At 39.2% G+C, this 6,906-nt stretch overlaps 1 long non-coding RNA gene across 1 annotated transcript; it reads left to right on the forward strand.

The window, feature by feature from the left end:
• On the forward strand, positions 1 to 2,893 carry LOC107708622 (uncharacterized). The gene is made up of 3 exons (XR_001636379.1): positions 1 to 139; positions 671 to 681; positions 2,883 to 2,893. It is a non-coding gene; the product is annotated as an uncharacterized LOC107708622 (long non-coding RNA).
• Positions 2,894 to 6,906: the final 4,013 nt, after the last annotated feature.

The raw sequence follows: 6,906 nt of genomic DNA on the forward strand, positions 1-6,906 counted from the left end.
ATATTGAGAAGAGGTTCTTCTGCTACAGGTAACAACTCTTTCAATAGTTTAGTGGGAATGGGATCTAGTAAGCATGTTGTTGGTTTACATGAAATGATTAGTTTATTTAGTTCTCCTTGTCCTATAGTTGTAAAGCACTGTAATCGTTTTTTAGGGGCAGTAACAGAGGCTGGATCATAAAAGTCAGTCAAAGGTTGTACATTTATAATTGTATTTCTAATAGTTTCGATTTTCTCTGTGAAGAAATTCATAGTCATTACTACTAAACTGTGATGAAATATTCAGTTCAGTTTATGTCTGTTTATTTGTTAGTCTAGCGACTGTATTAAATGGATACCTTGGATTGTTTTGGTTATTTTATGAGTTTGTGAAAATGTTCGGCCCTGGCTGCTTTTAGAGCCTTTTTGTAGCGGGATATGCTTTCTTTCCATGTGATTTTAAAGACCTCCTAAATTAGTTTGTTTCCATTTGCGTTCTAGGTTACGAGTATCTCTCTTGAGAGCCTGAGTATTCCTGTTGTACCATGGTGCAGTACTTTTCTCTCCAACCCTTTTTAATCTGATGGGTGGGACAATATCTAATGTATTAGAGAAGATTGTGCCCATACTGCTAGTCATTTCATCTAGTTCATTTGTGTTTTTGGGAACACTAAGCAGCTGAGACCGATCAGGCAGGTTATTTGTGAATCTATCTTTAGTGGTTGGGATAATTGTTCTACCTAGTCGAAAACGCGGAGCAATATGACAAATATCAGCGGTATTAAGTACACACGTTACAAAGTAGTGATCAGTAACATCATCACTTTGCTGTATCACGTCTATATCAGTAAGATTGGTTCCATGCGAAATAATTAAGTCTAGTGTATGATTAAGACGATGAGTGGGTCTAGTGACGTTTTGCTTGACCCCAAATGAGTTTTTATTATCAACGTGAATGTTAATATCTCTGACAATCAATGCTTTATCAACATTGACCAGTAGGTCTGAGAGAAAATCTGCAAACTCTTTTAGAAAATCAACATAGGGCCCTGGGGGTCTATCCACGGTAGCCAAAATGAAAGATGGCAGGGATTTTTTTTCTATCTGCAAGCATAATATTTAGCACAAGCACTTCAAATTAGTTAAACCTGTGTCCTGTTTTCTGAGTATCATTAAGAATATCTCTATATATCGTTGCGACACCACCACCACGGCCAATCAGATGGGGCTCATGCTTATAACAGTAGCCTGGAGGAGTAGACTCATTTAGACCAAAATATCTTTAGGTTTAAGCCAGGTTTCAGTAAGGCAGAGTGTATCAAAACTATAATCTGTGGTCATTTCGTTTATAATAACCGCCTTAGGTGTGAGTGACCTAATGTTTAGGAGCCCAAGCTTTAGAAATGATTTTTGTTCACTTAATTTGTGATTTTTCTGGTTTAATCACGATCAGATTTTTTCTAGATCCTATAGTAGATTTATTATTTGATCTCGCTATTCGGGGAACAGACACAGTCTCTATCGAATGGACCACGCATGCGCCCTATCGATGAAGTTGGTAGAACAACAAAGACTATAATTTGAGGTTTGACTAACTAGTCATACGGTGCATAGCGTCTTGGAGATGTTGTCCGACAGAAGATCAGGCCATCAGCACGGAAGAGCCTATGGTCGCTCCCAGAAAAGATTCCAATTATTAACAAAGAGCAGTTTCTGTTCATTACACCACGACATTAGCCTTTCATTTAGAGCAAATAATCTATTGAACCTTTCTTTTCCTCGTCGGTACGTTGGAAGTGGTCCAGTCTGCCGCAGCCTGATGTCGTTCACCCCCGCGTACAACACGACAGCTCCAATGCTTTCGTTGCCCTTCAGGATCGCGGGTACCTGCGCAGCAACATCGAGAACATGAGCACCAGGAAAACAATGAATGCGCACCTTACCTTTTGCTGAGGTAGCACAGACGTGCGGACAATCGAGTCACCGATGACAACAGCGCCGCATTCCATCTCGCGAAGAGGGGTGAAACGGTTCTGGGTGGAGATCTCGAAGACCAGGGACGGAGAAGGGGGAGAGGCCCTCGCCCGGGCCTGGCTCTCCCCTTCCGCTGCTAAAGCACCCAGGGTCTGTGGTGTCCCGGCGCCGGAGTGAAGGAGACCTGGGACGATCATGTCCTGGGTGCACGGGCACTGAGCAGAGAAACACGCAGTGTAGAGGTAGTAGGAGTATTAACATCATGCGGGAAGCTTTCCGCGAATTTGTGGGTGTCAGCGCAGGATGTCTCGAGTGCTGTTCTCCGCTCTCTTAGCTGGGCCTGCTTCTCCAGTAGATTGCGGATCTGCTTCTCCACAGCCTCCAGCTCCAACCGCACCATGTGCAGCTTGAATGTGCCCTCCCCTGCACTCAGAGGTAGACACACATCCCTAATATGGAAATCCCTAATATGGACAAAGGCATCCAGCTCACCCTGTAGCTGAAGAAAAGCTTTGACTGATTAAACATGAAGACAATAAACATACGACTACGGCGATATATGGTTTATCTGTGTTCTTAAAGCCATTTTATCTGTTGATAATTGACCAGCACAAATAGAAATTATAACAATGGGTAAATATGATAAAAGACAGACAATTTCATCCACATAAAGTCAATTGTTTTATGTATTACATCATCATAAAGTAAGTGTATAATCCAATGCTAATCAACATTTATTACAGTATAGAATATATTTTATGCCCCATTCTGTGATAAAAAGCCACATTGAGTCAGAAAATGTAGTTAGACTGATGTGGAGTAAAGTCATGTTATTAAATGTTCTCTTTTGTTGGACATCAGGTTTATAAACACTTCTCATTAGGTTTGGGAGGATGTTTGGGGTGCATTGCTCTCAAGTTATACCAAAAGTTTGGAGCGAGACATCTGTTAGGGGAAGAGCCACTCAAATATTTGCAGCAGCGGCCCCTCGGCCCTGCCCAAGTTTTTGCCCAAACGAGCCAACTGAACAGAAGTGCTCAATGTACATACTGTACACATACAGTAGGATTGCAAAACTTTCCTTGAGCATGTATGTCAAGCTGTGTGTGTGTGTGTGTGAGAGAGAGACGGGGTGTCCGCGGGTCCTTAAAAAGTCTTAAAATATCTTAAATTCGGATTCGATGGGTCTTAAGATATTTTAGCGGTAATGAGACCAAAAATATTTAAGTCTGACGGACCTAATGAATGTTTACAATCATTGGACAGACCGAAGATTTTTTTCTTCCCGCGGTAAATTACTGCGTCATCAGAGAGAATTGCAGTAAGTTAGCAGAATACAGAATACAAGCTCGCGCTGAGTCTCACTCTGTTTGTCTCGAGACTTCAGAACAAATCCACCACTCACTGTTCATTACGCATAATATTTTAATCAGATTTTGCTGGGCACATAATTTGTGCTGCTGCGACTTGCAAATGTCCCCTTTAATGCGAGTTACAGTATGCTGACAGATTATTTCTAGGTAGCCTAGTATTGTATGAATATTGTCCCATTGATAAATACAGTGCAAATAGTTCCGTCTCTTTGGATAAAAGTGAAGTGGAAATAAAAATCAATAATAGACTGAACCGTTCAATGATAATATGTCCGTAACATTTACCAGTCTCGTCTTTTAAGTCAAAAGGCACTAGGTAGGTGTGTGTGACATGAATAAATAATTGTGAAAATTAATAAAGTTAAATTCATGAAATAAATTAGAAATAAAGTTTAAATTTATGAATGTAAGCATGTGTAGCCAACTCAGTTCAAAAGAATAGAATGAGATAGAAAAGAGAGAAGGTAGAATCAGTGAACGCACCTTAATACTGACAAAAAAATAACAGGGTTAAGGGCAAAAACCCTGGAGAGAGAGAGAGAACACATTTCAGTTTATGAATGGTGTTTTGTGTTGTAAATGTTTGTTGCACATTTTGATGCCTTGATGACGGGGTAGGGGCTCCCACTTAAAGCACTGTGGCTCAAGGCCAGCTATTTTTGCCGTCATGTTGGATGATAGCATTCCGTCCAGAGCCAAACTGTTCCTAGTTTTGGTTTTATTTAAAACCATCATGGAGAACACTCTCTCTGCATCTTCTTTTGAGTGGGGAAGCCACAGTGCTTTAAGTGGGAGCCCCCGACCCCTTTCATCAAGGCATCAAAACGTGCAACAAAAAAAAACAAAACAAAAAAAAAACATAAGCTGAAATGTGTACTCTGTCTTGCACACACACACAGACAGTTTGACATACATGCTCAGGGCAAGTTCTGCAATCCTACTATGTGTACAGTATGTGGTCCTACATATAACCAAAATCCCTTTTATAACACTGCTGTTCAGTTGTTTTTTTGGGGGGGAAACAATAGGAAGAATTTGCCTTTTTTCAGATTTTTTCCTTTGTTCTTTAGCTTGCATAATATCTAACTTTAACAAAGTTGCAGATGCAGATTCATACACAATACATCCGTAATCTGTGACCGATCGCATGAGACCAATATGCCCTTTAATGATTGTTTGTCTGCACCCCAATCTTGTCTTGTCCTCTCATTAAATGTAATACTTTACTACACTTCTTTATAATATAGCCTATATGGTCTTTCCAAGTTAGCTTATCATAAACCACATTCCAAATATTTATATTTAGATACCTTTTCTAATGTGGACCCATATAATTTAAGCTGCTTATTCTCTTTAATTTTTCTCCTAGTAAATATCTGATAAGTTTTGGATATAGAAAATCTGAACCCCCCTCCCATTCTAAAGATCTTCTTTCCAATATCTCAATTGCTTCTTGAATTCTATACATAATAAAATATATATTTCTTCCTCTTTTCTTTTTGACCACATTTAAATTCTTTCTGCACATTTTTTCAAAACATCAGTGCAGAAAATATACAAAAACGGCCACATATTTGACATATACACTGTACATATATATATAATGCCTAGGGGGGGAGAAAAGATGTCTCGCTTCAACATGTCTAAGACCAATGCAGTGTTTTTCCCATAGATGGCAGCATTTATCAACATTTAAGGCATCAAACAAAAGGTCTCTGCCTAGAATGGACACAGGTCTATTTTAGGAATCATAGCTTTTTTAAAAAAAATTTTATCGATTTATTAGAGCAGACAAATCTACTACTAATTCTATTGATGAGGTGAATCATTATGGAACAGTCATGCCTTCCACCTAATTGTGACTCAGACATCTGTGGTAAGGAGCACCAGACACCCCACAGACTAAATGATACACAATGTCACCCTGATGCTCTTTGACACGGGTACCCACAGCATTGATCAGGGAGCTGAACGATTCCCATGGTGTTCCACAAGGATACCATTTCCTAGGAAAAACAAGCTGAAATCAATCTCTGTCAGCTGTTGGCCTGACAAGGTCAATAAAAGATAAATCCACCATATGAGATAATCTGGTCTAGACATTATTGCTTCCATGACCATGTATTTCAGTTGACAGAGTTTCAGTTCAAAAAGGTACATGCAGCTGCAAGAAGTTATTAGTCCTCATCAAAAGAAGAATTTTAGATCACTTGTGAGGTGTTGTTCTGACTCCTCTGACTTTTCTTGTAGCCACCTTTACATTTCTCTTGAGCAGTTAGCTGATATCTGGTATCCAGACCAGTAGCCCAAGGTTAATATTGCCTAGTGTTAATCTCGTTTACCCAGCAGTTGTGTAACAGTGATTGAGAACATCTGATGCACCTATTTAAATAAATACATTCATGAACAGGGGTGTACTCGATTTTAGATCAGCAACACTTTGTCTGTGAGAAGTGTCAATCGAAACCTGTAAATTCCTGATTGGCAAATATATAAAATGTGAGACATACAGACCTCCTAAATTGACACTGCAGAAAAAAAAACATTTGCGTGTACATGAGAAAATTACAAATACATGAAACGGTAAAGGTGCAGTCACACTTACCTTTGTTCGGCAACATTTTGTGGTTCATAAAAAAATGGAATCTATGCAATCAGGAGTTCTGTTCTTTGCATGAGGGGAGAAAGTTCCCCATGCAGAGTTTTTTCGTGTTCAAGTTGGTCTCTTTATTTGCTGCAGTGACCAACAAAAATTAGTTACTGTGCGTCGCTACACTATTGACAATAAACAATGGACCTCTTTTGCTCATGAAATTTCACTGACATTTTGTTAATGTGACCACATTTTAACACATGCGGATGTGAACGATTTCATGAGCGAACTGAAATCTTTCTTGTTTGTACCAGAGTTTTCGCATATAAAGGTGACTCTTGCATTCACCAATATTTTCTTGTGCACATGTGAAAGACTCAAAGTTTTTCTTTTTTTTTTTTACAGATGCTACTCTAAATACTTAATAGTAACACTTAATACTTGAATAAATAAACAAAAAACTAAATGAAAGTGATTTTACTCCATTGTTGGAATACAATTTGTACTTTACATTCCATTATTTATACAAAAGAACATGACTGGCTCATGTTTATAATGACGATACAACTTTAGTATTTGTTCCTAAAATAGAACTACAAAACATATCTCTTATATCTGGCAGGATGGTATCTGTGCATGACAGTTGGTCAAAGACTTTTCTCTCTGAGCTCTGGATGGGTTGATTTCCACTATAGCCTGTAGTCAACACTGAACTAGCATGGACAATGGAGTCTGATCAACATAGGGAGGTGAAGGCACTATTGTGCCAGCTCCCCCTCAGGGTGCATTATTAGGTCAAGCCAGGCCGCAACTCTTGAGCATTATTTTGCACTATGGAAAATATTGACAGGAAGCTGTGGCTTGCACAATTGATTTAAATTTAAGGAGGGAGGGAGCGACTAGGCTGCCATCCTATCAGGGTGATTAATTAAAAAGAAAACGTTTTCTAGCACGGCTGGCTGATTCGCACTGCAGGGTGGAACAGCGT

Source organism: Sinocyclocheilus rhinocerous, unplaced genomic scaffold, assembly GCF_001515625.1.
Source record: "Sinocyclocheilus rhinocerous isolate Xijiao unplaced genomic scaffold, SAMN03320098_v1.1 scaffold1858, whole genome shotgun sequence".
NCBI classification, from domain to species: domain Eukaryota; kingdom Metazoa; phylum Chordata; class Actinopteri; order Cypriniformes; family Cyprinidae; genus Sinocyclocheilus; species Sinocyclocheilus rhinocerous.